We start from the raw sequence: 26,798 nt of genomic DNA, 5'->3' as shown, positions 1-26,798 counted from the left end.
TTTCTGGACTGGAAAAAATAATAAAGAAAAGAGAAAGAAAGAAAACAAAAAAATTATTAAATTCCTTTTTAATTCATTATTAATTATTTCTCAATGATCACAGTGTTTTGTGTTTATCGCAAAAACAGACATTTTTGTATTTACTGTCAAGGATGGCAAATAATAAACGGAAAATCAGCACAGTTTAGTTAACAAAAAGATTTTTTAAATGACTGAAACAATCAATCATGAAAACAGTTGATTCACTTTCTTGTTGTGATTGATTCATCAGTTGTTCCACTAGTCATTATATTTGTTGAACTGGCTCCGTTGAATAATGAGAATCATTCATAGCAGTTGCTTATACTGACAAATCGAAACGTTCAAAACTGCATGTGAAAATCTGATAACGATACTTTCAATACAGTGTTTGCATAATTAGAAAACAGTCTGAAGTCAGATGTTTGTCAATGACTGGCTGCTGTTTCTATAGAGATTTTATTCAGATGAGTTCAGGAAAAGGCCACTTGTCTGGCTCTGACCTCTGAAGATGATTATTACCACGAGGCCTGCGAGAACTGGTCATTAACACACTGCTTATTTGGCTGTAAATGATGGTGACAGTTCCCGTGATGGCTTCAAGCAAATCTACCCATCACGTCAATGGAGAAGCTCAGTAAATCAGCACATCCGCCGATGCTCAGAGGACAATTATATTTGGCTATTTATCTGATGTGATTTTCCACAGTGACAATGTATACAACAGGAGAATAAATGAGCGATAGGGAGAAATAAGAGAGGAGGAAGCACATACATACACTTGGTGTGTCTGTGTGAGTGTGTGTGTGTATGCGTGTGTGTGTGTGTGTGTATGCATGTTTATGCATGCAGGCTATGGTATGCAGTTCAGGAAAGTACAAGTTAGCCTCATACATACTTCCAGTTTTTTCAGTCTTAAGTCCTTTGGGAGAAAAAACTTAAAAAACACAGTTTCCATATAGTTTTTTAAGGAAGGCAGCCTTGCTTCTCACAGAATAAATACCCTTATCCCCATCATCTCTTTTCTGTTCTCTAAAGTTTTGAATGATAATGTGAGATGTAAGATGCCTGAGTGGGCGTCTTAGAGGCGTGAGAAAAGAGGATTAAAGGCAGCCCAAGTTATCAAGGCAGTTTATTGACTGAAATATCTCCAGTGCGGCTGAAATCCTTGAAAAACCTCACCTTGGCTTCATTTTCAGAGACCATCTAAGTTTTTTGAATGGGTTGTTTCAGTCGTGTGTTTTCTTTCGAAGAAATAGAAAATCATTTGGCCACTCTGAGATCCTGTCACCTCAGCAGGCAAGAGACGGGTGCAACAAACTTCTCTCATGCTGCTATGGTGAAGGTGGAGATGCTGCTTTTTTTTAGCTATTTTTTACGGAAGCAGCATGATGGTAGATTTATTTATATCAGGTGATGATGAATATTTTTGGGATTTGTTTTACCAATTTAAACTAGGGTCACAGTGGCTCAATGGAACCAGGCAGGCGAAAAGAAGGCAGAACCTGAGTGTCTAATGAAGGTGAATGGGAGACACGTGTTCTGGCAGGCGATGAAGGCACACACAGATGGGGTCTGCTACTGGGGAGGAGAAGGCTGCATCTGAAATCACTGGATCTGATAGTGACAGGCAGAATGATGAGGTGAAGATTCAAGCAGCTAGTTGAAGAAGTAATCTGGATATAGCAGACACATTTGTACATTTCATTTTGTACACATGTGAAATCTAACACAATCCAATTGAACAATTCATAACTGTCAGAGCTCAGGGCGGCATGGTGGCGTAGTGGTTGGCACTGTCATCTTCCGGTTTGAATCCCAGCCAATCATGGATATCAGAGATTAGAAGAAATGTTTATTATTGAGGTTGTAGAACTGGACTAGATTTAATATATGAGAGTTTGTGATATTTTTCTGACTCCATGCACATGAGCAGGGCATAATTAGAAACACTACATAAGATATTCAACATTAGAAACGCAATTCAATATAATATAGTCTGATACAACAACACCACTTTCAACCTGATTAAAAGAGGAATTACAATCTCTCAAGTTTAAAAAATACATGTAGCACAGCATCTTTACTAGACTCATTAGATTATATAGCTCTATCTACCAGAGTGGTCATTAAATGAATACTTTCAATATCACTAAATATAGTTCTGTCTTATCAGAAAAGATCCCATCGCTTCAGGCAATGGGCCAACTCTCCTTTGGGGAGAATATAACTACCTGGCAACTTTCTGCCTCCTAATTAATTTCCTACCTGTTCTCAAGAAATGCTAATGACTCGGTTCAGCATGTGGCACCACGTCTTGTGTTCGATCAGCCTTAAAGGGCACGTGTCACTCCAGTGCTCGTCCCTGGCTGCCAATGATGGTCGGCTGGAGAGCGATTGCCCTGCGAGGCGATCCTTCTCCACACTTGTCTCGAGCGTGGTCCCTTGATTGTGGGACGAGCTAATAAATGCTAACAGAGCAGGGGTGTCGCTCTGTGTCCTTAAGAACCTCTCTTCCAAAAGAAAACTCTCCCTATGCAGTGCTTTACTCCACCCTATGTCTTGTCGAACATATTTAGTGCTTCGATAAAGGCCTCCTAATGTGCCCTTGTCTTCCAAATGAAAAACCTCCAGACAGAGAATGGCCAAATGCAACCAAGGTGAAGTTTAGCACAAACAATGTTGAACAGGCCCAACATTTAATGTTACTGTGTGTTTTTTTAGTGTCATTTATCTTAAGAGGAACTTGAACATTGAACCACTTTGACGTTGCCCCTTTGGAGCCAAGCAATATGTAAAAATTGAACACATAACATGATAACAAATTTTAGGATGTGTTTATTAAAGAATTATGACGAGCCCACTGGATGATGTAACACATGTTTGTAAAATAACTTACAGTCACCACTGTTTCTAAATGACTGTGATTTATTCCTTTGATATGCAGTTCCACGTGACATATTGATTGATTTATACATCTCCATGCATTAGGTATGAGACTAAGAGACAAATATTTAATATTGACGGGCTGAGCCTTTCGTCCGACATCACTTTACAAAGATGATGTGAAAAATAAAATGGTTGTTGAGAGAATATTATTTTTCTCGGCTATGAAGGTTGAAATTCTTCACTTGCATTTTCAATGAGCAGCCAGGCTGGACACTGGGGACACTGACACAGGCAAATGGCAGATTTTATATTTAAGTGCTTATAATAGCTCAACCCTTTATAGAAGTTAAAGAATTCATCACTCTGCAGTGACTGTGCTTCTTTGGTTGGTTTTATACAACCAACATAAATTGGCTTCTGTGGGAAAAAGAGTGGGGAGAAAAGGCTTGACCGCTCTTCATACTTCATACGTATAAAATTAATGGAACTAGTGTTTTCTATAGTCATTCTGCTGTAGATTTATCACCAGGCTGATTTACCTCCCAGCACTTGCTGTTTGCGCGCGAGAGAGAGAGAGAGAGAGAGAGGGAGGCTGGGGTGAGGGGCGCTGATATAAAACCCAGGGATATTCTTGGTGGTGATTCCAATAAATTGAGCACCTATTGAAATTCAGGGAAATAAATGCACTGGAGAATGTTTGGTAATGAACACAATTAATTATTCTGACTCCAGAGGGCAAAATCCTCATGAAGAGAATAAATTAGACACGTAAAAGCCTCTTACAAGAGTGTCGAATCAGAGGTCATCCCTTGACAATTTCCGCTAAATAGATCAGTTCACTATTGCAAATGTTGTTTTTCCCCCCCAAACGCTTTTCTGCTACCACAACAAAAGTATGAAAACAACCATTGTAAGTCAGATGTAAAACTGGTTTAGCCGAGGCTGAATGAGATTTATTTTAGGTAGCCATTTATCTCAATACACTGATATACAAGGATGTTTTGATAAGCATTGCTTGGAGTTGGTTTAAGAAACACTGTAAATATTCCCAGTAGACTTACCGCTGCATTCAATTATTTTGACCAGTAACAGAATTTCTCCAAAACACAGAAACACATTACTCATGCAATATCAGCTTATCAGATACTGCTGACAGCATGAAGGATGAGGGTCGGCTTTTTCTTCCACTTTTTAAAAGAAAGTATAATACATGAATCATTGGCATCTAAATTCTCAACTTTCTAACCTTGTCTCCCAATAAATTAATTCAAATACAACTAATTCAATATATTTGGTACAATATATTTGGTAGGAAATATGATGCTGTTATTATCAGCATAACAAAGAAACATTCACATTGAATATATCTTCCAAAGTGCTCTCTGCCAATCCAAAATCTGCAATGCAAAACATTCACAGTCGATATAATGTGTTTTTGTTCCACAATAACCTGCTCCAGGCAAGTCAATTTCAGTTTTGTGGTTATGTTAAGGCAATTCAAACCACTAAGTTGACATGAGGGAAAGATCAAGGTTTTTATATCAACGGTGTTTAGAAGCACAGGATGGGAAACTTCCGATTCAATAAATGAGCTGAAAGAAAAATCTAAAAAGCCCATCTGTTCCGTCTCCGTCTTTACAAAGTCAACGAGTGGGCATTTCCTACAAAAGTGCCAAAACAGCATCCGCCATCTCTGCTGATCCCGTGATGCTTCTCTCCAAATGCCTCCACGAGGCAACGCAGCCTCACAACACAACGCTGCCTTCCGATGTAGAAGAGCTGATACAGTGTGTTTGTATGTTCAGCAATACATGTACTGTCTGACTTTAGAGGCAAACTGCAGCAACCTCAGTAGACTCACTTGAATTGACGCATACAAATACTATGTTTTCTGGAGACACAAGCTCCAATGATATGCACCCATTGTTTTAATGTACTGTAGTTACTTTATGTAAGACTGACAAGAAGCTGCAGTTTTGGATCTACATTGTCTGTTGGGTTCAACCTCCTTGATGGAGGTAATAATTAGCAGGTTTAGGTTTATTCAATTGGAACTTGGTGGGAGGAGGGCTAGGGTTCAAAGAAGAAACATTCAACTTTTGGATCAGATCAAAATATATATTTTTTTCCATTATTTAAAATCAACAATTTTGTCAATTCCTCATGAAATAATAAAAAAATATTTGTAAATAAACTGTTATCTATGAGACTGTTATCTATGAATGTGCTCAATTTGGTTGATTGAAATTAAGGGGACAGTCAGGACTCGGTAAAGGTATTCACTCTAATGTCATTCTCATTTAAATCCGCTAGATCAAGATCTGTAGTTTGATCTGCACCAAACCCACACACTTGACTAAAAGTGCCTGATTTGTTTCATCAAGATTCAGAAATATTTTCCTGAGAAATCAGTGAATATGTTGAACAATGCGCTCAGTCTCTCAATCTTAAAGAAAGTGAAAAGAAATTAAGAAGTTCTTATTCCTTGGGTCATACTCAATCTCAAGGAAAACAGATGAATAGTTTTTGTGTAATCCTGCTAAATAAGATTAGATTAGATTAAACTTTATTGTCATTGCACAGTACAAGTACTTATACAACGAAATCGAGTTTAGCGTCTAACCAGAAGGGCAAAAAAAGGAGTTAAAGTGCAGAGTAATGTGCGTATATGAAGTGTAAATAAGTAAGATATGTACAGTAGCAAATATACATGGAATAATACAGTATTGACAGGTATTGTATGATATAAGAACTTTGAGCAGTAAAGAAAGAAAATAGTACAGTATTAACAGCTTTTGTATGATATAAGAACTATGAGCAAGAAGTAATATATCTGAAGTAGTACTGTATTAACAGGTATTGTATCATATAATAACGGTCCTTATGTGAATTTGTTATGTAATTTAAACAGTTAATCTTTTGTTTGTTTTTTTCCTCATAGATTGTCTTGTAATAACAACATACTCTTGCTGATTCATGAGTCCAGCTTTTGTAGCCTAAGGATATAAATATCGATATTTGTAAAAACAAAAAAGAAAAGTCACCTATATTTTCCCTGACAATCAGTATCTTCATGGTCCACTTTGATATATTTTACACCTTTTTGAAACCTCGTCTTGATGCTGCAGAGTCGTCAGTGAAGGCAACAGCAGGACAAAATGAAGTGTTTTGTTGCTTCGTGCTTTTAAGTTTCGTCAGCAGTTTCTTTGTCTCGCTCCTCTGCACTTTCGTTTTTCATAATTAATGGCACTAACAGAGGAGGCGTTCTCTGGTTCAAACACACTCATGCCATTATGAGTGTGTGAGACAAAATGTTTTCCTCGAGTGGAAGTTATGAATACCATCATTATTTATGGCCTGGCTCAGGTTTCACCGTAAACGTTCCATTTAGCAACAAAATCCCACATTTTTAATTCCTGACAGAGGTTGTCGTCCAGAACAATGAACTTCACTGGTTTGTTGGTCATTTTTATTTTGCTTGACAGCCCATGCAAGGAGTTCACATCTTATTTGAAGTAAAAACAGAAAAACATTTCTCAATGTAACATTTAGAAAATAGATTTTCAACAATATCAAATTTTTGCAATTAAATGCCTCTTTACTGCCAAACATATCCCAATTTAATTTACATATGTGGTAATACAACGATCATTTCACATGCAGGATCACTTTAATGGACAAATAGGGCTTCAGCTAACTCTTAATGGTAGTTATTGGTATTGTTGATCATTTGAACAATTAATCGATTACCAAAATAGTTGACATTCCATTTTCACTTTAATCTCTGCACACAATCCAACAAAACCATGACAGGTATTAAAGAAGACGGCCTCTGCCTGATGAATTCAGCATCCCATCCATTAATGTCAGATTTATAACGTGCAGCTCACGTTTGCCATCAAAGTCAATCTCTTCAGTTCTTCAGTAAATTCAATAAACTCATATTAACTAACCTCCAAACCCGACCACATTAACAGGAACATCTTTCATGCATTAGATCGATACTGCGTTTTCCTCCCACTCAGCAGATCCATGTGGATACGTACCAGGCGGCGGAGTTAAACAGTCCGTATTTGATTCATCTTTATCGAGTCAGCTGTTAGTGATGTGGGGTTATGATGGAGGAGGGTGGAGGCGGATCACAGGATGAGACGCAACAAGACAGAAATAAATTACTGCGGCCTGGAAACAAGCTCCATCAAAGCTAACTATAATTGAGATCTTCTATCAAAACACATTTTACCAACCTTCACTCATCATTAATCCATTGCTTATAGTGTCTTAACCGAAACTTTCGTTATCCGTCACAAAGCGTTGCACTGCCGAGCCACAGATCCTGTATCAGAAATAACAACGTGTTTTCTTCCTTTTTAAAACCTACTGGTCACTCAAACAACAAAACATGTGTCTGAATGTACCCAATATATTTATTTATTTTTCTTATCACTGCAGTGTATTACAGCTCAGCTCTGTTTACTCAGGACCAGAATGAGGACTTAGGGTCCTCCTGTGATTTGGAATAATTGCTGGAATTGTTTTGTTTTCTTGGTCCTGTAGAATCTGACAGGTTTGTGATCTGCAAAAGAAAACAAGAAGCTCTATTTTCACAACGTTTACTCCACACAGGCATTTTAATATGACATGTACTGAGCGCTGGTTCTTACTCATCCAGAGTGCCGATTGCATTTATTGCACTTGCACAACAATAATTATTGTGGAAATTGGGCAATTACTTCAGAGTGAACTTTAGTTTTTTATAATTTGTTTTGCATTTTCCAGAAAATAAGCAAGATAAACTGCATTTTATTTTGATATTTCAACAGTTTATTCAATTAACCTCATTTTTGGTTTTCAATTTAAGCGTGCTTAAAAACAGATGGAGAGGCTTTACAGATCCCCACCACATGCTTCATTACCCCCCCCCCCCCCTTTTTATACAACTGCACTTATTTCCCCCTGCAAAATTTCACCCACAGAAATGACTTAGAAACGCTGTAAATTCAACATATCATATCTCCAGCTGCAGATTCCAGATAAAGACAGACGCAGACAGAGTGCACTTCAGAACAAAACATCTTAAATCACACAAGACTCCTATAGCTCATTTTATCCCTTTTTTACCTGAGTTTTAGGCAGAACATTTATAGAGTTAAATCAATTATTAAAGTTTAGTTCTCAAAAGTGAGATCCTCCTCCTGTTCTCCTGAAGTTTTTATGGCTCCGTCATGGTTTAAACCACTAAAAATAATTAACATATTTTCATCTGAAATTGGGAGGTTGTAAAAGTGTTTTACTCCATTAAGTTCTCAAACCACTCAACATTTTCAGCCCACTACTCTGGATACACTTTACGACACTGCTGGCAATTAAAAATCATCTGAGTATCTGGAAATCTGTATTTTCTACATGACTCAGTTGCCCTCTGTCATTTCTGACTCATTACGCCTCACGCTCAGTACAAACTAGATGTGATGATTTGAGGACAAATCCGTCGCTTTAACTGCGACGGACTCAGATAAAGTTAAAACTAGTTTAGAAACAGTTGATTTATTATGTAAAACACCCAGAAATGTCTCTTTCTTAAATGCAAATATGTCTAACTTGTGCTTTGTCTTACGATTGTGAACTGAACATTTTTGGATTGTGAACCCTATTCCACACAAAACCAAATCGTTAATGAAAAACTCTTTAATGACATTGTTCAGAACTGAAAATTATGTTTGATCAAGTAATAGTAAGTTGCAGCCTTAGTATAACTGTTGCAACCAGACAATTGAATTAGTCTCTTTATGCTGTGGCAACTTTTAACAAGTTTAAGTCTCTTTTTGCTGCTACTACAAAACACAACTTGTACTGCATATAGTTATGCTTTTTATCACAGCATGATTTCAGTCCTCTTATCCAAAATGTCCTACATTATAACAAGCAATTGTTATAAAAGAAATGTCATACGTTGTAAGCTATTCACATTTGCTCAAACAATATAAAGCTAAACAGAGTTTAGATTAGAAGAGGAGAGAAGCTCAAAGCTCTTATTTAGATACTGCTCCTAAAATGTAAAGAAACAATAAAAGGAATCATATTCACTATAAAGCATCTTGGAGAGACTAGAAGTACAAAAAACTAAGGGAAAAAGATAAAGAAGAAGAAGAAGAAGAAAAAGAACTAGTAACAACATGTATTTATTCTCTTTCTGGATCCCCATCTTCTTCAGATTTACCAAACAATGAAGTCATATCTGGTTTTGGTGGTATTATGGAACAGGTCTCCAGGTCTGCACCAGCATCCCCTGCCTGTCTGTGCCTCTTCTGGTGCAAGTGCAAGCCATCAAATATTCACAAATCCCTCTAGAATGCAAATGCATTGAACAAAAATAGATCCAATCCATTTTAAGGAGGCGATTTGGTGCAGAAATGAAGTCATTACACATTCTCCCAAAAGATAATACTCAGAAGTTGGTTTTTATTTGCATGGTGAAGTCTCAGCTGAATTATACACTGAGGAAAACAACATTTGCTGCATCACAGCTCCAGAATTATCTCTTTACTCTGCTGTCAGTTACCATCTGTAGTCCTCTGAAGTAGGTGCATTAGTTGTTATTGGAAATGTTGGCTTAAGGTGTGTATAGTGTAGTGTTCAGTGCAGCATGCAGTCACACTTCAATGTGTCTCTTGTGTCTCAATTACTCTTACGAGAAATGAGAGAGAAGTGATCCAGGTTTTTTATTTTCTGATTCACAAATCCATGAAAATCATTGAGAAAATTAAACTTGGATTTTAATATCACAGTGTTTTAATATTTCTATACTCAGGCTTTAATTTACGCTTATGCCTGGACAAGCGGATCTCCACAGACACATCCCACGTGGATCCATTTACAAATAATGCAGCACACAGGTCTGCAGGATAACTGCAATAACCTGGTTTACAGCAGAGTCATGACGCTATAGCTTCTCCAAGTAATTGAATTTCAGCTCCTCAGTCTAAATAATACCAGTGCAAACCTCCCCCGTACACCAGTTTCTGTAAAATACTAGCACATTAAATGCACAAGCAGATTAAATCGTCACTGGACTAGAAACTTAAAAAACATGGGAGCAGATATAAAGCTCAACTCCATCTCCAGAGGTGAACAAGTGCTAAGGTTGCAGGTGCAGTGCACAGGCTTCATATAAAGATGGACAACACGAGTGCTCCCCGAAACTAAAGCAAACACGCCTTGATTACCATCTGGTAGCTGGCAGCGGAACAGGTCGTAAACCTTCCTCCATGTTAGCAGATGGAACATGGCCCAAACCAATAACTCATTGTTCTCAATAGTGAAATACAATTTTCTCAAAGAAGGTCTCTGTCTATCGTGCAGCCTGACTGATTCATCCCTCACCAGATCGTATATCTTAGCCCACATTTGGCTTTGATCATCAGGTAATTGCCTAGTTTGCCTTCATGAAACTTTGTTGTTTGAGTGCCCCATAAAATATTTTACCTTAGACTAGCTTGACAGAACAAAGCCTTTTTTGCATCATAAGTGAAATTGTCCTCAACCAAATAGGAAGAAAAAACAACAGACTTTCATGTGGCTCACAAATACTGTTTCTGACAAATGATTCCTTTAGCTTATTTAAGAGGTTCCTCAACCGAGGGCCCCAGATAGCTGACCCAACGTTCCCCCCATGTCGACAGCCCTTGCTTTAATGTATATTTAATGCGATTTTGACAGTAAAACGTTGCTTCACCCTGTCATCCCTTTTATAAGATTACACTCTAAAAGCTTTCGGAAAGCTTTTGGATCTTCTAACAGAACATATTAGGGCTTTATGGCCGTCATGCAGCGCTTTGTCAGCCTGGTACAGTGGCCAGTGGCTGCCATCAGCAACCAGCCAGCAGTCGTTCAGCCGGCCCGGCCAGAGGTGCAAACCAGCACTCTGCAAAAAATCTCCCCCGTCATGAGCGTTTGTGAGCATCTGCTGTGCACCGATAAGGACCAGGCTCTTTCACATTTTTGCTTCACAGTGCAGGGTTTTGAAGCTAATTATGTATCTCATTGTAGTATTGTTGGAATTTATGTTAGATAAAATGGTCTCTTAACGGTTCTGTTGTAACCAGTACAGAGCAGAATGTAAAACAAGCATTTTTTGGTGACATTGGAAATGGCAGTTAAACCGTCACATTTTGGTGCTGAGAGGCTCCTTCGCCAGCGCCTCTGAATCCGCAGCCTGGGGATTAACACATGGACTCGTCAGCGGTCGCTGTGACTCCACAGGCTGAAGCACTGCTTTGGTCCCTGCTGGGGAAAAAAAACGTTCGTACCTCGCCTTAAGGTGCAAACACCTCATATGTGTAGTTACTTTTTCAAATAGTAACAAAGAAAGTTGTCACATTATATAACGTATATCCATGGTGTTCATTCTGACTTGTGCTCGTAATTAGTTAAACCATCCAAGAGTGAAGAGTTTGCGCTTAACCTCTGCTTTGTGATAATAAGTCTGTTACAGCTACAAATATCCATGCACACGTATAAAATCATGTCAACAAACAATAATCTCTACTCGAACTTTACTAAAATAAGGCTTAGCTATCGACCACTGTCCAAGTAGTTAAGGTAGTTTGTTGAACAGGCTGAGACCCATCTAAAAACCAATCAATGTCACGGCAGACTCTTATAGGTGATCAGGACATGATGTACATATGTCATACACTGTGTTCCCTAAATTGCAATGTGACACCTAAACTAAACGGATCAAATTTGTACAAGGGAAGAAAGACATGAACCTTGGTCCATACTTTCAGGTGTGGAAAAGACCTCTATGTTAATAGATCTAACATTAATGTTGGACTCATCAAGCAGCAAAACCGGTCATGGAGGAAAAATCCCTATTGTTCAGAGGGTTCCTCCCAACAATGTTGCAGAAGTAGCACTTGTAGTTTTCTTTGTATTTTGTCCGCTTTGTATATAACGGCTGTGTGCGAGTTAAGTCTGGAGACTGAGCTGCTCTTCCATCATCTGAAGTCCATGTCTGCCTCTTCCTTTTTCATGTTATGAGTCATTATGTTGCTGTGCGATGAATCCAGCCTGTCTTCCTTTGTTGCTCTTTCCTTTTCTCTAACATTCTGACACTGTAGCAATACACAGGACCACTTCCTGCAGCACTGTGTTTTTTCCACATAATGCATCAGAGGGTGTAGTAACAGTTTGTTGAGAGACAGAGGATTTGAAAATCATCACAAAAAAAAATCGATTAATTTGTCGAGATTCTTTCCACCGCTGCAGGAAAGTTGCAAATTGATTAGATTCTTAATCTCTGTAGAAAGTTATATCATGAAAAAAAAGTTGTTGCTCTTAAACTTTTGACAAATACTGTACAGCCTATGACCAGTGCTACAGGGGCTTGGTGAAAACGGACAAAACATTTGATTTCAATGTCTCAAAAACCGTTTAATCCTTTTTTCAGAATAAGGTTTGACTTGCACGATAGCTGCAGTATCATAGTTTCTATTTTCTTAAAAATATTGAGGTGAATTTCATATTTCAACGTTTATCTGGTTCCTCCCCTGATTATGAAACTGTTTTCCAGATTCACAACTGTTCCTATGCTCCACTTTATGTTTACCAGTGGCAGCCGTCTGTCACTAGAGGCATGATGAGCGTCATTAATGGCCTTTAGCTCGTTTCTTCACCCTGAACGGGGGATATTAAAGGTACCACACATTTAGCCAGCTGGTCTTGCAAGTGGAAACAGCCTGAGGTTATTTTTCTCCATTTCCACATGATAGAGCACGCCAGTTCATACTTGCATCTGTGGTGAGGGGTTTTATATGACTGAGGTTAATGACACGTGTGATTATGAAATGCATTTATACTGTTTCAAAGTTGCTTTTACTTTCCAAGTTTGTGAAATGTAATTATTTGGGTTTTACCATGTTGTATGGATTATATTCTGCAAGTCGATTTTGGACTACAAACACATCTTGTAATAGGTTTTACTTTCGCCTCTGGTCACAAAAACCATTAACACCACTAACATCTGGCTTTTTTCTGCAATGGGAAAAGCTGCCCACGTTAAAAAAACCTGCATCGCTAAATTTGGCATAAAGGTGATATGTTTATTACTGTCATTAAAATAATGACTACTGAACTTTTGAATAACCTAGATATAAGTGAGAAGTCATTTTTGGAACTTCTTGTTCCATCGCCCAGAAGTCGACCAATACATCAATGAGAATTATTAAATGTTAAGCGTTTCTAATTTTAACTGGCAAATCCTTTCTAGCCTTGATGATATTTAGTGGCCTGGACATCTTACAGACCAAGTGTGTGAATTGTAAATTATCTCATGTGATGATGTAGTGGTCCACAAGAGGAAAAGAAAGAAAAACGTTAAGTTTTTTTTTTGGTAGGGTTAAGGTTACATTATTTAATTTATTTTTGAAAATTAAGCATTTAACACTTAGAAGATGCTAAGCTGTCAAAAGTTCTCTCTTGTGTGTTTTTTAACAACTTTTAACATCCTCTATCGATTACTTGACATCAAACGTTTGACATCCATCAAAGTATTGGATTCTGTCTCTGAACCTTCAGTCAATGACTCCGTCCTTGATTTCCAGTGCTCTTAATTTACAGGATGCCATGTTCACGTGCACATGAAAGCAATTAAACAGAAGGAAGGAGGCAAACAAACACAGATGAGATTAAAAAAAAACGGAACCTCAAAGGGCTCATTAAAAAAAATCCCTCCAAGAAGGGCAAGGGCAACAGCAACAAAAAGAGTCACTGACTGATCTGAAAAGCAAGTGTGGAGCAACTTACCTCAGGTTAGCGCTGTCGGAGACGGTTCAACAAGGTAAGATAGAAATCTGTGTTCATTTTACAAATATCAAGGAGCATCATGTTTCATTCAGGCCTGTGCAACTGCAGATTTTCATCTCAAACTAAGAAAACACTAACGTTAGAGAATCAAATTACTAACAAAAAAGCACATCTATCTATCTATCTATCTATCTATCTATCTATCTATCTATCTATCTATCTATCTATCTATCTATCTATCTATCTATCTATCTATCTATCTATCTATCTATCTATCTATCTATCTATCTATCTATCTATCTATCTATCTATCTATCTATCTATCCCTCTCTCCATCCATCCATCACAGGTCGACCTGCAGGTAATTTCTCGTCCTCTGAACAGAAATGACAATAACTTGATTGATATCATGGCCCCGCCCTTCTGCTAACTCGCAGATGGTGAGAATGGATCATCAGTTATCAAACCTTAAGAGCTGGACCATTTCTCATCGGAGCGTGTATCTACCCCACGAGACCATTTCTACTCTCACTTTCTCTCACTTCCCTTCCTTGTCAGCCGCTCCAGCCACAATAATGGTTCTAGATCACCGCCACTGATTTAAACCCAGAGCACTGACACACTCATATCGCACTTGTTTTAGATGCAGACCTTTTCCCTCTGCAGCTTTTACACCCCCCGGAAATGCTCTTGGTCCTCTTTGCTTTTTATTGTTCATCAAAAACAAAAAAAAGGTTCCTTGTGTCGTGATGGTTTGTGTCAGAATCCAAATTTCCCTGCAGCTGAGACAGAAAGCTCTTTCTTTGTTTAACAGAGGTGTTTTCTTTAAAGCCGACGTGCAGTCCAACCTGAGTCAAAGGAGCCAACAAGCAGGAAAGTGCAGCCAATTTCCACAGCGGGATCAATAAACTGTCATCTCGCCTTAGATTGGAAATTCGTAGCAGTTCTGCTAATTATTCTTCCACATCCACTTTGCTATCATTAAATCCTTAAACACCACAGAATAACACACACATGTCAGCAGTGAATCTATCTGAAGGTTGTTTAGTTGTTTCACAATAACGTTGTCTTTAACCAAAACACTGAATCCATGCATGCACACAAGAAAGACTGTTGCAGGGAATTTAACATTGATTGACATACACCTGCTACTGTACATGTGTGTTAACAGGCAGCAGTTCAATAATCAGATATTTCCCTAACCTCCTTTCTAATTGTGGATGCACGGTTTACGTCTAATCATGATACAATTAGCTGCCTGCGGAGCCGAGTGGGTGTGCAACACTGTCTCTTTGAAACTCCATTCACAAAGTGCAGGTGTGTTTTTCAATCACAAAAATCACTCTAATTGATTGGACAGAGAGTTTGTGTGTGTCAGGAGGCTGGTGGGGGTGCTAGGGCCCACCAGGTGGAGATCAGCTTGTCGTGATTCTGTCTGGATCTTTTGTTGGACTCTTTTACTTTGTTGTTTTCCTTGTGTTTGGTGTTCTGATACGTATCTCTGTTTGCACTTTCTTTCTGCCGTATGTTCTTTATATCCTGTGTTATCACTCTGCTGTTAACAAGGACAACAGGATCAGCGACGCTAGTAATTTATATCCATGTTGCGTTCTACACTGGTAGCAGAGGCTGATGCTGGTTATTCTATTCTGGCAGGGTGTCATGTGATCAGAGACCAGCAGCTGTGATCGTTTCCAAACATCTCTTTTGCATTTTTCTGTTCGTTCAGACTAAAACGCAGCCTTTGAGCTGTCCTACTGAAATGGAGCCGGCAGCGTTTCGTAATGCACATGTACATTTAAACCATGAAACCAAGTTGCATATATTGTGACTAGAGGAAATTTGATTTCTTTGATTCTAAAACCTGATGAGGGAAACCCCTTTCTGTGTAGATATGATGTAAAAATCTGTTAACTGAGAAAATACAGAGTTCAGAGTGAGCAGCTCAGTAGCTGCAACAGAAGAATGTACCAAACATGGAACGTCAGAGGACTCATTCAAATGTTTTGTTCGTTTCCTCTTCATCTCGGTGCAAACAGCGTGAAAGGTACATTTTTCTGACATTATCACCTTTTCCATCGGGGGCAGAGCATTACAACCAGAACCTGCACCGACTAACAACTTGAAAAGAGACTCACAATTGCTTCGTCTGTTAAGTGACCTGTGGCTTGTTTCCCTCCAAACTCCCCAAATGATAAGTCAAGGATCTCTGCACCTGAATAATTGATGTATGCCCCATACCAGCACGAACAGAGGCCATGATCAAAAACAAAACATAAAATAAAATACTGGATGTCTACGTCTGTCATTCAAATCCATGTAGGCTTCATTAATATAGAGCAAAGACTTCTGTTTCTACATGCAGGGAGAAAAGAAAAAGACAAACTTGGCAGTGTTTTAAAAATTCTGTTGCTAGTTGTCAGTGAAATATTAAACACAGAATGTCAGAAACCTTCTCACAGCTTAAGATCTTTTCCCTTTCATTAAAACATATCTATATGCAGCTGTAGGTGAATGCTTTTTTTTAACTGTTTAGCAGAAATTATATTTATTGCTAGAAAGGCATAATAAACTATTGAGAAATGTTATCGTATATTATTGACAGGCCATGACTTATTGACTTGCAGTTCATATCCTTGTTCATATATGTTATCATCATATTGATGGACTAGCACGCCTGCTTTCATTTTGATGCTGCTCCATAGCCAAGTTTTTCTAAAGTTTAAATCATGCAGTTTAATGTAACTTAATGTAAATGTCAACAGTTTCCTCCTGGGTTTATATTTAACCGCCATTCCTGTGGGTAATTCCAAAAAATGGGAAAAAGATAAGAATGTGCCTCTCTTATCATCCAGTTCTGTTAGTACAGTGAACTAAAGCATATTTTTTTCATGGAAAAGTTAAAAGAAAAAAGTCTTCTTGGTTTGAATATTTGAGAGGTCACCATTAAAACATCCTCACCAGCGCATAACCGTAGTTGGGTCAGAAATAAGAATTCCCTGCATTCCAGATTATGACTTTCTTCACCCTGGGCTTTTTCATATACCTTCAACTTTGTTCTCTTCTTTTTGCGGGTTAACGCTCTGAAATATCTTTGCTTTATATCCTACACTGATGAGTGCTTTCCTGAGGAGAGGCAACACCCTTTATAAAGGAAACAACCCCTGTGAAGGACAGCTGGTGTTAAACGCAGGGCGCAGATGAAACTTGTCAAATAAAAAGTGAAGCTACACGGAGGCTGAGTGCAGAGGAAGTATCAGATCAGATATGAGGTTATAGAAAAGGCCTCTCAGCTAACTGGATTCAATGGAATGACAAATCCATCTTTTCAAGTTGAACAGTGGAAATGAGAAATGTGGCGCAGGAGTAAAACGTCCGGAGCGTGATATCACATGACGTCTCATAATATCATATGTTCTTCAAAAGAAGGAAAATATTGCAGCTTGTTGCTCAGAAACTGATGGATTTAATGATGTTGGGTTTGCTGGAGGAGGATCGGGCTCTTCCAGGATGAAAAAAGCACAAAGAAAGCTTTTGTACCCTTCTGACGAGTACGAGTGATTTCAGCGCTTTAATGAGGAGAGATGAACAAAAGGGTCGAGATGACAAAGGCCGCTGCAAGTAAACATGACCCTCTCCCTAAATTCTGCCACAGCATATCCCCTCTTGGGAATAAACAGAGAGAAAGACAAAGCCATGCACCCCTCTGTTCTTTCGAGAGGAAAGTGTCAGTGTGACGTGCCAACTACTGATGCGTCCTAATGAGAGAACTTCCCCCCCTCCCTCGGAGCAACTCTCACATTCCTATACAGCGTCTATACGGCAGTGGGCGCAGCCTCCCCCCCCCCCCCCCCCCAGCAACAGACTAATTGGTTATTAGCTGTATTTACTGTCAGTGAAGAGGGTTCGTCAAGTGAGCAAAGAATAACAACATCATATAAAGTGAAAGTATGTGCAGTGATGTCAGGCAGTTTGTCAGAGCAGCTCGTAGACCAACATGTATGTTCTAACTCTGCATGCATTTGTTGGTCGGGCTTGGGATGTCAAGATTGTTATCCTGTATTATTATAAATATTAAATAAATATCAGTTCTCTATTTATGCCTATTATTTTCATCAATATCTTTATTATTTCTTTAGAAGCTCAAACATAAAGAAAGTGGAAAAACTATTATTGGATCCGCCCCCCGATACACATTTGCACCAAAATGTAACTTCCTCTTTCCTTCTGCCCTTTGCCAGGGGAGCTCGGTACCAACAAAGGATTTTTGTTAAGGCAAATTGTGTGAAAATAAACTGTCAATTAAATAAAGATTTACTGTGAATAATGTATTATGTGTAAAAATATACCAACATTGCATGAGCTGACGGTGCGACCGCAACATTCATCTCGTAATAATCCTCCCAAACTAGTTCTGTGATTTACAACAAACCGTTTGACCCGTTTGATCAGTTTATACAGATCTGTAATCGGCCATTTGAGGCACAAATTAAAACCTTACAGCAGGGGTGTCCAAACTACCACATGCGGGCAACCAACTATTTATTAGCACTTAAATGGCACTTAATTATAGCACTTTGTAGTTTTGCTCTATTTTTGAAGAAATTGTACTTTCTTGATTCCATTGTTCTAGGTTTGTACCCTCGAATGCACTTATTGGATAAAAGCCTCAGCTAAATGAAATGTAATGTGATGGACTATGGCCCACTGTATTGCAGCTGTCCCTCAGAACACCGCCATGCCCCCCCACTGTCAACAGTCCGCTCCAGGGCAGGGGGGCGTGGCGGCGTGAGTGGCCCAGACCTTCGTATTTTTTTCTATATGTGGCCCTCGGGATAAAAAGTTTGAACACCCCTTGCTTACAGTGATGTGGAATTGTCTGACTGAAATCTGGCTTGCGTCACTCTGTTCTTCTATTCAGTGCAAATATGAACAGTTGCTGAATAGATAAAAAAGCAGTTATATAAATGTCTGCATATAAAAAAAGACCTTGAACCGAGGAACTAGTTCCCCTCGGTCTTCTGTGGACTACTCAGGAAGTTATTTCTCGAAGATCTAAGTCCTTCGCTGTCTCGTTCTTGGGGGACTGCAGATTTGATTTGGAACCAGACGATGCGGTGATCTATTAAATCTTTAAATTGATTCTAAACCTCAGAGGCACACAGTGCAAAGACGATAAAATAGGAGTAATTTATTGTAATTGTGTCATTTAGCTTCCGTTAGGAGCCAACGCGCTACATTTCCTTGCACCTGCAGCTGTAATGGTGATGGCAAGAGTAAAACAAAAGTTCAGTCATAAAGAGGTGAGAGCACTAGCGTCTGTAAGATAAGAGCAGTTTTATCTCAACAGTATTTCTGAACTAACACAGAGCCGGAACACTCTTCATCAGCTCACCTGTCAAGTTGAACTAAAAAAGACCGTCTTTGAACACGGCTTCACATTTAAAGAAGTCTGTGTTAAAGGGGCCGACTGTGTCAAACTGTTACTAAATACAAATCACAGTGTTTTTCCATTAACCTCCTTTATGTCAGTAGATTAAAGTGACACAACGTTGTGAAGTGGAACAATGTAACTTTGAGTTGTTCCTGTTGAAAATAGAAAAGAAGTAAGAAGGTGAGACATTCACCACAATGGTATCATTTATTTAAAGAATCTGTCTTCATCGCTGTTCGTTTGAAAGTACTGGAGGTGCCGGCACAGGATCCTGCAAAAAAATTGAACTTGAACTGTGCTGGGCCCCCAGCAGTCGCACACAATACAAAACTCTGCACTGGTTAGTTGCACACAGGCAGCAGCCGATTTGTTTGCCAATTTGAAACTGGGAGAACAATACAACATTTTAGTGGTTCTCATTTGGGCTTCAACCCCAGTGAATTTGTGTGTGTGTGGTTGTGTGTGTGTGTTTGTGTGTGTGCATGTGCATACACACCAAATTTTGTGTATACTACTTAGGAGTTACATGATCCAATTCTTGAGCTGATTGGTTGAGGGCGTGGGCGTATATATGCTTGTTGCATGATTGTTAACCGTGTAAGCCTTATCCTTGAGTTTATGCTGAATCCTGCCAGCCTATCCAAGACTGTAACAGCTTTATGGATGTTTTAACGTCCACTGACGTATAGGACTCATCTTAGCGCTGCTGATGGTCAATCTAACTGTGACAGAGAGAGAGAGACAGAGACTAAGAGAGAGAGACAGAGAGGCAAACGCTGTTCGCCTCGAGTCCGTTCGGTTCCTTTCTGGCCGGTTTTTATTTTGTGCCTCTGACGGCGTCCCTGCTCTGACCTCCTCCTGTTTTGCTTTGGGTCCCATCCGCGCAAATCTCGCAGGAGCAGGCGGCTTTCAACTTTTTAAAGTAAACTGCTGATCCCATGAATTAGTGAGCAGCCTATAACTATAGGATGCTCACCTGCACACCCAAATTTGCTATCTGCACACACAGCACTCCACTCTCGCTCCTTTTGGGGATGGGGACGGCTGAGAGGGGCTGGCAGAATTGGCAGGTTATCAAAGGGGTTGGCTCCCCCCCCACGCCTCATCCACCTACAAATCTCCTACTGCATACAGGTACATGCAAGCTCAGGTTAAATTATTTTGTAAAATGAACACTGATTATATTGGAAAAGAGACTGGAGCCCTGATTACTTCCCACAGTTCTTCAGTATCGTGATTATTAATATTAGAACTATGCAGGAAACAGCTAGAATGGTGGTAATGCATCTGGAAAAATGGTCAAACGTGTCTGTGGCAGAATGTTTGGGGATTTCTTCACTATTGTTAAAACTGTCTTGAACCTGAATAGTGGTGTTAAATAAATGATAAGGCTTTGATAACAAGTTGTAGAACCACCTGTGTCCTGAAAGTTTCATGTGGCAGATTTGTTTTGTCGCTCAGATATATATTAGGTCTTCTCCTCCTTCCCTGTCAGTGTGAATGTACGATGAATACTCTAACTGCGCCACAGCGTTTGATGTTTTGGCATCATGCTCCCCTCTCATTAAGTTGGATGTAAAATGACAAAACCAATGAGGATGAATTGCAAACTGTCTGCTTTAATTGAAGGGCGTTTAACGACAAAGGGATCAGGAGAAGCACTGAAGCACTGAGAGGAGTCATTTAAAAAAATGTATCTGGTCCAACAAAGATCCTCATCTGACTTTTACCTTTAGTTTGCGGTTGAATAAGACCGAGAGAATCTGCCGATATTAATATGGTAAAACAAAAGTTAACTGTAGTTTGGTTTCTGTAACAACATGCATTTTATATATCGTGGGGATGGTCAGAAATTGTTTGGCTGTTTACATCGACCCTGGAAATCATGTTGTACTGGTTTGATGAGATTGTTTATTTATAATTTCTGTAGTAGATGCCAATAAGTGTTTAAGTGTAAAACCTTTTACAGCAACCAATTTTGTTTAATGTATGTAAATATTATCGTATAACAGGCAAGTATAACTTGATCTCAGTTTCCCAACAATCATTAAAAGTTAGGGGTGCACTTAAATATCTACACATGTTTTCTAGAGGAGTATTTTATAAAATGTGACATAAAGAGCTTTTGTCGGACTGAAATAAATTGATTGTCAGCTATATCATAATTATCAGTTTCCTCTCTCAAACATTTTTATCTATAAAAATAAATCTGAAGCCACAGCTGTTCTATAAAGACTATGAATTCTGTTTGTGTGTGATGAAAATATATTTCGTACAGCTCGTACATTTGTATTCATAGAGTTAATATGAACTTTGATAAAAATGGTTTTAAAACTTGAACTGAAAGATGGTACTTTAACATGGCAGAACTTAATCCCCCCTTTCAATACCACGGATAGCACCACTCAGGCATGTCAAAATATAGTTTTTACTTAACTTCAATATTTAATAAAAAAGTATCTACTATTTCATTATAAGTTACATACTCAATACTAGGGCTTTTGAAAAGCCGACAGTGAAAGTCCATATCTAATTTTCAATTCTTTTCATTCATGCTGGATACTGTTCTCAATTCACAGCATCTTGAACAGCATCTTGAACATGTTTCGAAGATATTTTGTTGAATTAGCATTGATCTATATGAGTGGGATACATTTTGTCCCCTCTGGTCCTGACAATAATTCAGTAGAGGCTGAAGTTTAAACCCATCTTCCTGGTATATGGCTCAGAGTAAACACTTCACCAGGGGACATGCATCGCTAATTAGCTTCTTAGATTCAGCACATTAAGGAACATGTTAATGTATATCTGCAAATGTGGCTTAGGTCTGGTTTGATGTTGATGTTTTCTTCACTCTTCAGTTCCACTAACAACAGGATGCCTTTTCATGACTTGTGCTTCAGCTACAGATCAAGTTTCTTTCTTTTCTTCTCTGCGGTGAACATTGCAGACTGGCAGCAGCTGTCAATCAAACTTCCGACACCTACACACACAGAGCAAGAGCATTGCTGATGTTTCCACAAAGTTCTTGTTTTTCTTCTTTTTGATCATGGAAACCATTCAAATAAATATAAGCTGACGTTATTTCTGAGGACACAAAGGGATAACTGCAGTGCTCACCTCAAAAGTTCATGTTTCTGGCTGAAAGTTAGCTCAAAAAGAAAACTTTGGTTAATTTACCTGCCGCTTACAGTAGAGATTCCTCTTAAACCTGCATTTAGCCTTAATGTGAAACACAAAATTGTGAAAAAATGTATTCAAATTGTGCTAGAACAATTTATTTTTCTAATTTCAACATTATCACTCATGATATTTTAATTAAAGCTTATCAAGAAGAACATTTGGGTTCAGGACAAAATATAGACTTACACAATTCTCATGGCATAGCAGTAAAATCTTTAATTAGAAATCTGGTGAAAAGCTTCTTGAAATGTTAATCTTTGATCATTGTGCCTTCAGTTATGCTTAAGTATACACTTAGTTAGCTTTAACTAAGGTCAAGAAGCTTCATAAGATGGAATTAACAACGAGTTAAGCATTCAGAGGCTTCTGGGAAACCAAGTTTAGTCAATAAATGACAATAACTAAATTCACGAGCAAGGAAAATCTAATTCCAAATCTCGTAGGCATCTCAGTCTCTCAGTGCCATCTCTTATTTTTACTCTCAGGTATATGTATTCTGAGCCAGCATTGCCTGTATGCCTTCATCAAAAGTATCTGTTTGATCAATAGACATGAAAAGTCTTCATCAGCTGCTTTAGATGTGCTTTCATTTTCAGACGACATCAAAACACAACACATGCTGGTCTGCAATGTACCGGACGCACTGGCAATGATCCATTATGTTACTGTGCCTTCAGGCTATAGCATAAAGACACACAACATTACCTGTTTTCACCTTGTACCTACATTCTGTAGAAAAGCAACATAGACACAAATATATATATATATATATGGACAACACACACAATTTGGATATTTTGACACAAGAAAATAGAAGAGATTTAGCCCTAGTTGAGTAAATACCCACCTTGTATCTCTTAAGTCCTGAGGTGTGCATTGTGACGATCCTCCGGCCTTTGTTTGTCAGTAAAGACCCTCTGACTGAGATTTTACCTTTTCATTGATTTTCACTGAAACTGTTACATCGGCCAAATGTTTCCCTCTGCCCTCCGAGGATAGAGCGTCGGCTTCAGAGTAACCAACAAGTAAAGAATTCAGGCTTTCAGCATCTTTGTAAAAGGACTGCATCTGAACCGCCGTGAGTTTGCATAGCACGAGACAGAGTTATCTAATGATGTGTTGAGATTGATAATTCAAAATATTTTCCTCTGGACTGCCGGGAGGGGATGAATAAATGTAATTTGAAGGGGTCTTTGTGCGTCATGGGCAGTTTCATTATCCTGGACTTAACTTTTATGAGATCCAATTTAATAATTTACCATGGGCTGCCGTGCATTTAAAAACAAAGCTAACGCAGGGCCCGGAGGTTTGTTGTTCCTCCTCAGTTTGTTCCCCAGCAGTTTTTGTCTTTGCCTGTGTTAATGACAATGAGTGTGTGCACGTTGAATGTGCATATTCTCCTGCGCCTCTCTCTCTCTCTCCTCTGTGGCAGACAGTCGCCTTGCTGTGCTGTGCACGCAATGGAAGCACACTTAGTGCTGCTATCCACATACGCCTGGAGTGCTGCTGGGAAGCTTAGGGACTACTTTCTCTGTCTGCACCCACACACACTCACACACGCACACACCAGTTTCTGCCTCAGGTATTTGGCTGCGCTTTGCTTGAGTTAGCACCAAGGTTAGTTTGCTGAATGTGTACTCAAGAGGAAACGCTTCTCCAGACAGCGAGGTTACGTAAGTCACATGACTGGCTTGATGAGAAAACAAGTCATGAAACAGTGTTTTCTTTGATGTGAGCCATGACAAGGATAGCTCTAACATGCTTGCCGGACATCCATTGTATGTTCTGACACGGACACGACACGCTAAACAGACAGAGTTGCCAAGGTTACCTTACCTTGTTGTCCAAACAACACTAACCTGGTGTAACCGCTGCTTCAGGGATTCACTGCTGAGCGAACTGTCTCTGAGGCTTAATTAATCCCCATCACATGAATGGGCCTTCAGGCGAACTTGCCAGGACTGAGAGACTCAGAACTTTTTATCTTGTCCTCAGTCTAATCACAGCGTTGCCTTCTAAAGAGCTGAGGCACTTTTCCTCTGCTCCACGGCAGTAAAACTTTGACAGCTGTGTTGAATGTGAGCAGCTGAAGTCTTTCCGCCTCGGGCTTGAAACGTTCATGCTGCACTTTTCTCTCAACTTGGTTGTTGGTTGACTTTTTGATTTGATAGTGTTTCACAGATTATTTTTTTTTCAGCTACGTTAATGTAAAATTCATTGTAAAAGATGAATAACTGTTTGTGCACAACACTGGTCCACCTTTAGTTGTTGTAAATACAGATTTGGTTGCTTGGGTTTTTTCTTTATTGTAGCTGTACGCCTTTGGACTAAGGAGCATAAATAATCATATGAGTCAGTTTGGTTTTACAAAATGTCACAGTTAGTATTGCACCATACGCTCTGATTATATTACTGTTAGCTTTTCACTCAGGCTGCACACAATTTAGAGGTTAATCTTATATGGAGACTATTTCTTCAATCTAACATTATGTCAGTTTAGAGGCCATCTCCTTCACAGGACGTGGTCTTTGCTGGCCGCACAGACTGCAAAGGCCAAACTGAGAAGAGACGGCCTGGTCTACTGAGGCTTTCCGTGATCGTCCTCACAAACTTATGCCGCCCTCAGCCTAGCAACAGGGCAGAAGTTGAACACAACAAGAAAGTAATTTTTCCCCCTTTTCTTTTTACATTCGTTCCATCAGCTGTTGGGTTGGATTGAAGCATGATACTAGCATTGGACGTGTCATTACTTGTGCCATTAGAAGAGATTGGTTGGGAAGGGATCCATCCGTTGGAGCCTTTATTTGTCAGTGATGAAAGGAACCATTTGAAGGAGCTTTTGTAAGCTCAGGCTTGCTACTATGAAGCAATTGGTCATCAAATGCAGTCTCTGAAGGATGCCCCCCCCATCACTCACCTGCCTCTTATTATCTGTGATACTTCCATGTTTCTCATGCCTCGATGCTAGATGCTCTTTGTTTCCTTGTGCATTCCCTGCTTTATAATGTTTATCCTTGTGTTTGCTTCTGTGTGTTTTTGACTTCAATAGTTTCCCTGCTCTTTTTTTCTGCCACACTCTTCCTTTCTTTGTTTGCATTTTTTGACTGCTTACCTGTTCATGACCTTTAGGACTGTCAGTGAGGACTTTTTGAACTCAGCCTTGCCTCCTGAGTTCTCTGCCTCAGAGTTTTTGTCTTCTAGTAAAGTGATGAAGCCTGTAGAACCTCAACATGTCTTTTCCACCTTCGAACTACCCTGTTAGAACTTACTTCCAGTATTCCAGTAAGAACTTACATTACATCACACATTGTACGTGGAACTGAACTGATACATCCTAAAATAGTTACCTACTTCTCAGATTCAGGATGCCATCAGGATATCTTCACATAAACATTGGCAGTTCTTTTTGTTTTGGTTCATAATGTAACCTCCTCACACCGGCCTCCATATTGCTGTCTTAGTTCTTATTTAGCTCACGCAGTTTGTCACTCGCATTTTAAGACAATCTGCTCATGAATATTAACCTTTCCCAATCTGCTAAAAACACACACACGCACACACACAGATACACACACACACACAACTTAACCTTATTCTCTGCATATGGGCTGGAAGTTCTGTTCCTCCACTCTTCACAGTTATGTTGTGGGTATTTGAAGATTATAATTTCATGTTCATTTGTTACGCCAGAGATAGGAAGAATTTAGTTGCAGTCATGCGTGTCTATTCCTCTGTAATCTGATCTCACCCTTTTTCATCACATTTTTATCACCGTCGTTCTTATCGAATTTTATTTAACTCACAAGAAACCGATGTTTTTTTTATATTTGGCGGTTTGTGAATTATTGTTGATAATTTCCGTCTGTTAGCAAGAACATGAAAAATGACAGCTTCATAATGAACCTGGTATTTTTTTTATTACCTTATACAGTTTCAATGAGGTTTCATTAGATACAATTTTCTACTGATTAGAATGTTTTTAAATAACAGTCTGCCATTATTATCCATGATATCGAAGTCTCCTTTCCTAAGGTTTTTTCAATCAGATATATTAGTATTAAAAAAGGTTCACTGATTTCACTGATTCACTGGCAGATCTAGAATGTTGGTTGATTATATTTCAAACGTCTGTGCACAGTTCCTGATTCAGTAAGGTGCACATTTAAGTCACTCACTGTTTTCTGTTTGCTATGCAGCTTTGTGCAAAGCCTCACATCATTGAATGTATTTTGATAATTGTTCCTTGTTCATGGACTTTGTGTTCTTCAAAAAAGCTTAGAAAAAATAAACAACTCTAACAAATTGAGCTGGGTTAAATGCCCCCCCTTGCCCCACCCCCAGATCCACCCCTGCTGATATCTCCTTCTGTTTTCACTAGTATAAATTATAGATTACAGTGAAACGACTGCATTCATTAAAAAAAACCTGTGAAAAGCTTGTTTTGCTGTTTTTCATTTATGGAACAAAG

General features: G+C 39.0%; 1 protein-coding gene across 2 annotated transcripts in view; it reads left to right on the top strand.

The window, feature by feature from the left end:
• galnt18b (UDP-N-acetyl-alpha-D-galactosamine:polypeptide N-acetylgalactosaminyltransferase 18b) overlaps positions 1 to 26,798 on the top strand; it is a 97,286-nt gene that overhangs the window by 25,657 nt on the left and 44,831 nt on the right. The window lies entirely within an intron of this gene.

This window comes from Platichthys flesus, chromosome 1 (genome assembly GCF_949316205.1).
Source record: "Platichthys flesus chromosome 1, fPlaFle2.1, whole genome shotgun sequence".
Lineage (NCBI taxonomy): Eukaryota > Metazoa > Chordata > Actinopteri > Pleuronectiformes > Pleuronectidae > Platichthys > Platichthys flesus.
Note: the sequence above shows the minus strand (reverse complement) of the source record. Positions and strands in the feature narration are given on the sequence as shown.